At 35.4% G+C, this 8,504-nt stretch overlaps 1 long non-coding RNA gene across 6 annotated transcripts; it reads left to right on the plus strand.

The window, feature by feature from the left end:
* Positions 1-2,534: 2,534 nt before the first annotated feature.
* LOC132164256 (uncharacterized) lies at positions 2,535-8,191 on the plus strand. Of its 6 annotated transcripts, none has more exons than XR_015912197.1 (6): positions 2,535-2,843; positions 3,275-3,363; positions 3,677-3,764; positions 4,083-4,183; positions 4,846-5,498; positions 8,006-8,191. It is a non-coding gene; the product is annotated as an uncharacterized LOC132164256 (long non-coding RNA). The 6 variants fall into 6 exon arrangements; XR_015912200.1 differs by lacking the exon at positions 8,006-8,191 and adding an exon at positions 5,667-7,995 and having other exon boundaries at positions 2,536-2,843; positions 4,083-4,179; XR_015912189.1 differs by lacking the exon at positions 8,006-8,191 and adding an exon at positions 5,620-5,669 and having other exon boundaries at positions 2,536-2,843; positions 4,083-4,179.
* Positions 8,192-8,504: the final 313 nt, after the last annotated feature.

Below are 8,504 nucleotides of genomic sequence, written 5' to 3' on the forward strand. Positions count from 1 at the left end.
TACCTGTGACACGTCAGAAATTATTCTGACGTGTCACCTACTGAAACGTCAGAAATTATTCTGACGTGTCACCTACTGAAACGTCAGAAATTATTCTGACGTGTCAAATTTGGAACGTCAGAATAATTTCTGACGTGTCACAATTTGACATGTCAGAAAAAATTTATGACGTGTCAAGTTTCAACACGTCAGGAATTTCTGACGTGTCAAATTTGACACGTCAGAAATTATCACGTCAGAAATTTTTCATTTCTGACACTTATAATGTTCACGCGCGAGACACGTCAAAAAGGCCCCGTCAGGGACGTTTTCTGACGTGTCAGACTACCTGACACGTCAGAAAAGGTTCGTCAGAAAAAATTCTATTTTTTGTAGTGAGTGGGTACTTAAGGAATTAATATTCTAATCCTGTAAATTTCTTTCTAACTAGCTTCATCATATTAAATTCTTCACTATTAATAATTTCACTTTGGTTAGTCATTTGGGATCTCTAGATGATGAATGCCCAATTAAAGAGACAACTCACTAGATTCTAGACCCTAAGATGGGTTAATTAAGGTTTCTTGTGGGAACACCAACCAAACAACCCTAGCTGTCCCTACAGACCTTCTTCAATTTCCGAATGGGCCGACCAATGGTTGACTGGCTTACCATACAACAAAGGTTTTGAATTTAAGAGACAAGAGTGGTGATGATCATGTGACTTTATATTTAGATTTGTTATATGCACTAATTTCTTCAAACTTGCAGACATATATATATATATATTAGTTATTTGGGTTGTTAAACCAATCTTAAAATATTACAAAATTTTATAAATACAATGCGACATGCATGCATGCATGGCTTGATCAGAACCGACTCAAACTGACACGAAAGCAAATTGCCTATCACCTACTATTGAGAGGAATTTGTAATTTTATTTTAGTATTAATTAAATTGCAACTGGGTACAATTTGTCAGCTGATCAGCTTACAAAAATGAGTAGACATGACAGGGTTTCAAGTATACGTAGTGGAGAAAAAAACGACCAAGAAATATTCACTGAATTTAAATCATATACATAACATTACATTACATGAGCCTGTCCAATTAAGATGAGGATTTTATATATTTGCACGACATGCAGTAATTAGAAAGGCAGACCGCAAGATCCATAGAAGTGGGCTTCTTGTCGAAAAACTTTTGTCCATGTCCATCGATTGTCTCTAAATATAAAGATTCTTACTAATTATTTAATGATAATATTCTTTCGACAGTTTTAATTGTATAATGGGTAATTTCACTTTGGTTAGACATTTGGGATCTACATGATGAATTCCTAAAGAGATACCTCACTCGATTCTAGATGCTCGGATGGGTTAAGGTTTTCTTAAGGTAACAACACCATATCATCTTCTTTAATTTTCAAATGGGCCGACCTGTGGTTCACTGGCTTACCAGCACAAGAGACCTTATGATAGGAATCACGGTGTTGGGAATTGATAGAAGACATAGGGAATTAATTGATAGAAGACAGGGGAAGTGATTCATTCAGAAATATATATTATCAAACATCTTGAATTGTATGTTGGTGAACTCCTACCCTGAGTGGAGTGTTATTCAATAAAGTTTCGTTCCTTATTTACACAGTTTCCACAAACAACAACCCAAGCCAACCAAGTTATATATATCAACCTAGTATCAGAGCAATGACAACCCAAAAGGACTAAAATAATAGTACTACAATAAACCAATAAACTTTATACTATATTTAAACAATCAAACTCAATTGCATATTTGTCTATGTAAATATGGTAATGTCATATTTATATAGACTATATGATGCAAGATTGGAGGAAGAGGATCAAAGATCTTTTCCCCAGTTTTGGTCATTTTGGATGGGGCTACTTAATTGCCTCATTATTATGATATACTAATATGTTTAGTGTACTTGCATTATTTGTTAGAGCATTCATATTGGTTTATCCAAATTTTTATGCAAAATGGTTAACTAAAACCCACTTTATTTAGTTTGGCTAATGATCATGGGTTTTGAAAGATACCGTACATCTGAGTATCTATTCATTCTCTACATCATTTAATACATATATATATATATATATATATTAAAGAAAGAGAGAGGGAGAGAGATAAATAGTAAATAAATTATATGGATACATAAACGGTGTAGGCTACATGTAGCAAGACACTGTTCACAAATGCATCTAAAATATAAAATGCATTTTATATGGCTAATTTGATGTGGGGACCCTTTTACTCATTCCTTAGCCATTTTGCATAAAAGTGCAATATGACTAATCCAACGTGAGTGCAAATGTATTTTTATGATAAACAATTTGGCTATGTTTGCTTATGTGTTGTTTGTAGCACTTATGTTTATTTAATGTACTTAGTGTGTATAATTTGAATTGTAATATTATAATGTTAATATTTAGGAAAAACTTTACTTACCTCCGCTCCCTCTCAAAAGTTCAAAAGCTTTCAATTTGGTTATGTTCGCCACTGATTGAGCTCATTAGTCGCCGCTAATGAGTGAAATAATTGGGCGGAAATGGAAAAAAAATTGGCGTTGAGTGAAATAATTGGGCGCGATAGACAAAAAATTGGGCGTAAAAAAACCAGAAAAGCCTTTCTTTTCTCTCTTCATCTTCTCTCTTTCTCTTTCACACTCATCTTCTCCTCTCACATTCTCCTCTAATCTCCTCTGCAATTCACGCTTGCGTTGGGTCTATTGGACTTCTTCTCTCACGTTCTCCCTCTGATCTCCTCTGCAATTCGTGCTTGCCATTGCCATCGATTGACACAGCCAGCACCGTTGATCACCTCCATCGAACCCGCAGGTGTGTTCTTAAATCCATTTCCTGATTTCCTGATTTCTGTTTTCCTTCACCCAGATTTAGAATCGAATAATTAATTCTTGAGAATCATATGCTGGAGAAGCTTCTATTTTTGTCTTTGCACTGTGGTGGGTGGATCTGAGTGTTGGGTAGTGTGAAATGCGAGTCTTTAGGCTCCTGATTTTGGGTTTTACGTGAATCAGGGAAGTAGGTGTGGTCATTCTTGAGATTTTTGAATTATCCTTGGTTTTTAGTATGTGTTTGAATTATCTTGAAGAAACATTTGTTTTAAGCATTGGATTGAAGCTGTAATTACCTTCTTAATTTTAACTTGATGAAATGAGCAATTTTTACTGATAAATTTGAATTTTTTTGTTAAATTTTTACTAATATTTATTTGTATTTGTTTTTGTGAATGCTATTGAATCGGTTAGATTGATCCCAGGCATCGATATGGGCATAGCTTGCATGTATACTACGAAGAGTGGTGCAAAGCGGATGCTGGTCAGCCATTTTTCTACTGGTAAGCAAAGATTTAGCTCCAAAAAAAAAAAGGTTTCCTCCAGAAAAAAAGTTATTGTTCTTAGTTCATGGTATTGGCTCTATTTAAATTTTCTCAAGACTATTTGTAATGTGATGATAATACTCTTGTTTCAATAAAATTGTTTGAGAAAAGAATGATAGGGAAAACAAATAGAAGAGAAAGTATATCAATGGGTAATTAATTTTTGCTTCTTTGACTTGTTAATACAGTTTCCCTATTGCAAGAAGTGTGTCTTATGCTAGGCATAAAGGCAATTTGTTGTGCAGAGTTTTATTGTTATGACTTTCTGCAGGTTGGATGTAGGAGAAGGCAAATACCTTGGTCTCCAACACTGCCCAAGACCAAAGCTACGACAACAAAGCATCAAGTATCTTGGACCTGTATGTATTTGAACGAATAAGATTCAATTCAATTATCAACTGAAACTAAGTGTTGACTGCATTGCAATTTGTTGCACAATATATTAGTTAATATATTTCTTGTCAGTTTTGTTTATTTTTTCCATTTAGTTTAAAGGGTTGGTTGCTTTAACATGGCATCTATATTTAAATCTCACATTTCCTATTGGATTTTCACTTATTATGCGATGCTTTTGTTTTTATTGTATACATGTATGTTTTTTCATGAGCCACTGTTGGATTTTAAAGTCTTACTTCACTTCCACCTTAATGATTTTATGTCCCTTGTATGCTTTACAGGGTGAACCTTCTTATAAGCTTGCTGTTTCTATCATCCAAAGTTGTGCAGAAAAGCTTGAGCCCTATGTTTGTGGGTTCCAAGCCCATAAACGTGTGGGTAGGTAAAAATTGGAAAGCATGTTATATGCTTGTGCTTAATTGAAATACTTGTTCTTGTGATTTGATAATTTTTATGCCAGAGAGGTTGGAAAATAGAAAGTACTAGTGGTTTGATATTTGCTATACCTAACAAGAAATATTAGTATTTGGCAGTGAACTATTGACTAGAAAGTTAGAAGCCTAATTAGATAATAGAATGGCCAATTCGAGATAAATATTTGAAATGAAATGTCATACTTTATACCTTTGTTTGAACAAGTTTTTTCTTTTTCTTTCGAGGAGATTCATCTAAAACTGAATAGCCCCATACGTAATACTTTCTCAATCCAATGGTCCGATTCAAACTAAATAAAGAGAACAAGATTAGTGGAGCCAGAAACCAATTTCATTCATGCTGTCATACACATAGGATTCATCCTCATATGCTTTATTTGATCTCATTCTTTTTTAGTAATTATTTGCTAGAGGACCATACTCAGCTAGAAGTAAGGTTGGTTCAGCCAATGTTCTATGTTGCCTTAGCCTTTGGTCTGCCTTAATTATTCTAAATAATTTGACAGAAATTTTGTGTCATGAGACAACGACATAAAACTTTAGGCCATGTTTGTTTTTTTGCATTTTTGTTTTATGTTCTCAAGACATAAAACTTTTTCTCTGTTTTCAGTTTGTTGATGACGACAACAAGTGCTACTTGGAGATCAATTACACGTTTGATATCCATAAGGATTGGCAGTTGATTAGACTGGGAAGTCTCCTATCAGTGTTTCTGTTTTTGTTACCTGTTAATTGTTTTATAAGCATAAATCTGCTTTAGTGTTGATATGTCTCATTTCTAGTATCGTATCTATTTTCAATCCTTTCTGAGATCAGCACCTAAACAATGAATAGGGGATTTTTATAAGCATACGAGTTGATTTGTTTGTTTTCTTCTTTCTTCTTTCTTCTTATGCGTAACAATGTGTTGTTCATAAAACTTGAATTGTTTGTTTGTTGTTTTTAGCAAATAGTGGTTGGTTTATTACTTTTCCACCGTTTTGTTTCCAACTCTTGGTGTGCTTGACGTTTAATGCATCAACAAGATCAATATTTTCTTTGCCTTGTATTATAGTGATAGCGAATTCATAAATGTTTTTAATCATTTTTTACCTTGGCATTTACTTGTGGTTTTTCTATTTGCAGCAAAATACGATGTTGCTATATCAACGGCATGCATGTGCTGGACTTGATTATATTGAAGTGAAAATAACCAGTGCAGCCCAAAGATGTGTTGAGCTACTCCGGAGGGAGAATATTGGTGTTGCAACTTTCATGATATTGGTAACTTTCAATTTCATATTATATAATATTCAGGAACTTATACTGTCCAAAAAGTTACCTTAATGTTTTTAGAATTTGAAAGACCTTGTTTACTTAAAAGTTGGGTGCTACATTGGTCTAGTTGGATCCTAGGACACATGATTGAAAAATATCAGAACTTGATGATAGGATTCTTTGGAGCTCTTGGATTGAAGCTTTGGCAAAGCTGTGTGCATGATTTTGATTTCTCCAGTTTATATCGCTCAAGTTTAGGTTTACCAAAATGTAGATTGTTCATATACAATCGAATCTACCAGCTTGTTTGAGATGGTAAAAACCGACATTCTGCAAACTAAAGAAAATCTTTACATATTGTGAGATCTTTGTTTGGATGCTGATGGTTGTTTTATTTTTTATTTTTTTGGGACCATTAGCGACCACTAAAGTGGACACTAATGGTGCAACCATCAGCGTCCACTTTTGTTTGGACGCTTATGATTGTTTTATTTTTTATTTTTTGAGACCATTAAAGTGGATGCTAATGGTACAACCGTCAGCGTCCACTTTCGTTTGGACGCTGATGGTTGCCTTTTTTTTAATTTTAATTTTAATTTTTAAAATTTTGGGGACCATTAGCGTCCACTTGGTGCAACTATCAACGCCCACTTTCATTTGGACGCTGATGGTTGCTTTATTTTTTATTTTTTGGGACTATTAGCAAAGTGGACACTAATGGTGCACTATTAGCGTCCACTCAAAGTAGACGCTAATAGTGAAGCACTAGCGTCCACTTTAGCTTTCTTCCACTCTAGCATTAGCGGCCAAAATACAAGACTTTTAGCGTCGCCATAGTGGACATTAAAGGGTCATCATTAGCGTCCACTTTTGAGTCGACGCTACTGATCAAACAATTGGTCATTAGCGTTGGACCATTAGCGTCCAACAGTCGACGCTGTTGATCAATAGCGTTGACATTGGGACTTTTAGCGTCCAAATAGAGTTGCCCCTAAAGGTAACACTAGATAATATTGGAAAGTTCATATTATAAAGGGTAAGCATTCTTCTCTTGGTCCACGTATGTAGCAATATTGAAGTCTCCAACGGTCACTTGAGCAAACATAGGAATATCTTTGTCTAGGTCCTCTATATATGGGATGTTTGCAACAATTGGGTCCACCTTTTCTAAACACATCCACATGAGTTGAAGTCTTCAACGGTAAATTGAGAAATTATAGGAATATCTTGTTTAAGTCCACCAGGTATGGAATATTTGCAACGGCTAGTTCCACACTTCCTAAACCAATCAATCTCTTCTCCATAATTCTTGGTGAAGCTCAATCTGTAGTGGATTCTTTTGATACTTTTGCTATATCACTTCCCCTTAAGCTGGGGGGCGGCGGAGGCAGAACTCCAAGCTTGATTCGAAGAGTATGAAAGTGGTCCTTAGAGAGTGCCTTGGTGAGAATATCAGCCACTTGTAAAGTAGAGGGAACATAGCGGGTAATAAGAGCACCAGCAGCAACTTTTTCGCGAACATAGTGAATATCAAGCTCAATATGTTTGGTGCGAGCATGAAAAACTGGATTCACTGCCATATGAAGGGCACTAATATTGTCACAAAATAATGAAGGAGGAAGGTGTAGTGTAAGGCCAATATCACAGAGCAAATAAGTAATCCAGGTGATTTCAGCTGCAGTGGAGGCCATAGCTCGGTATTCAGCTTTAGCACTAGACCGAGAAACCATGGGCTGCTTCTTGGAAGTTCAAGAGATACAGTTTGAGCCCAAATAAATAGAATAGCCAGTTGTAGATCGTCGCGTGTCAAGGCATCCGGCCCAATCAGCATTAGAAAAACCATAGAGATTATATAAACAAATGCTTATATATGATTTTCTTAAATGAACAATATTTCCATCCTATTACATGACCATGGGTCGTGTGCTACTATTATATGGGCTTGACCTTATGGTTATAGAGATTTATCTTTAATGTTTGGCCTTAGATCCAATGGTTGTTTAGTGATCGATGCATCCATGCTTGACTGGTGGTTATTAATGACAGACATTATTAGCAGTGTGGGCTATTTAAGGTTAGATTCGCTTGAGCTTGTAGTGATGGATGGTATGTGGCAACATTCAGGCATTAGTATTGTACTACAGGTCCCTTGGGACAGCATCAACTCTACCAAGAATAGCTTGAGAGCTTGGATAGACCATATTGAAGAAAGCTATATATGAATAATATTAAGTACGTACTTATATATATGCATGGTTTACCACATTAAAATATATGTGACTTGTGATTGCTATCATGCCACTATACTACTAAATAAACTTATTTATTTTTTCTTAACCGCATAATAACGGAAACAATGCATACTTTTATGAAAAACCCATGTTTACTATGCAAAGGTTATGATTTGTTTCTTAAGCTCAATAGATTGGTCATATTCATAAACGTTTACTTATTAAGTCATGAACTGATGCAGTTACTTTTTTCTACCTGTCAAACACTTCTGTGTTTTGTAGGATTAGTAGGTTGCCGGGCAGGCAGTAGGGTGAGCAATTCACCATGATGAAAATGCCAAGCAAATGGCTTACATGTCAGGTTTGCTTAGTTAGTGGATAATTGTTCCTAGTATAGAAAAGTTTGTTTGGAAGCCCTGAATCTGTAGTAATGGTTCATAATATTATTTAAGTTCATGTCTTAGTATTCTCACATTTCCAATTCACTTTCTGCATATTGATACTTTGATATGTTAGATGACCTTAGGGTAATACCACTGGCTAGTTACGAATTAATGGGTATGAGGAAATTATCAGGGACACTCGAAGTTGATCAAAGTCAATTGATTTAACACAAGGGGCGTTGCGGTTATGTTATCAGGGATCTATGCTCTGAATATTGTGGTAATAGGGCTAAGACTTTCTTTGTAGACTCTTTTCGGAGTACGAGTGTACAAGCGGTTGCGGTTAACGGTTATTGGCTAAAACTGCTAACCGTAACCGCCCAAGGCAATTATTGAAT

This window comes from Corylus avellana, chromosome 1 (genome assembly GCF_965113065.1).
Source record: "Corylus avellana chromosome 1, dhCorAvel1.hap1.2, whole genome shotgun sequence".
NCBI lineage: Eukaryota > Viridiplantae > Streptophyta > Magnoliopsida > Fagales > Betulaceae > Corylus > Corylus avellana.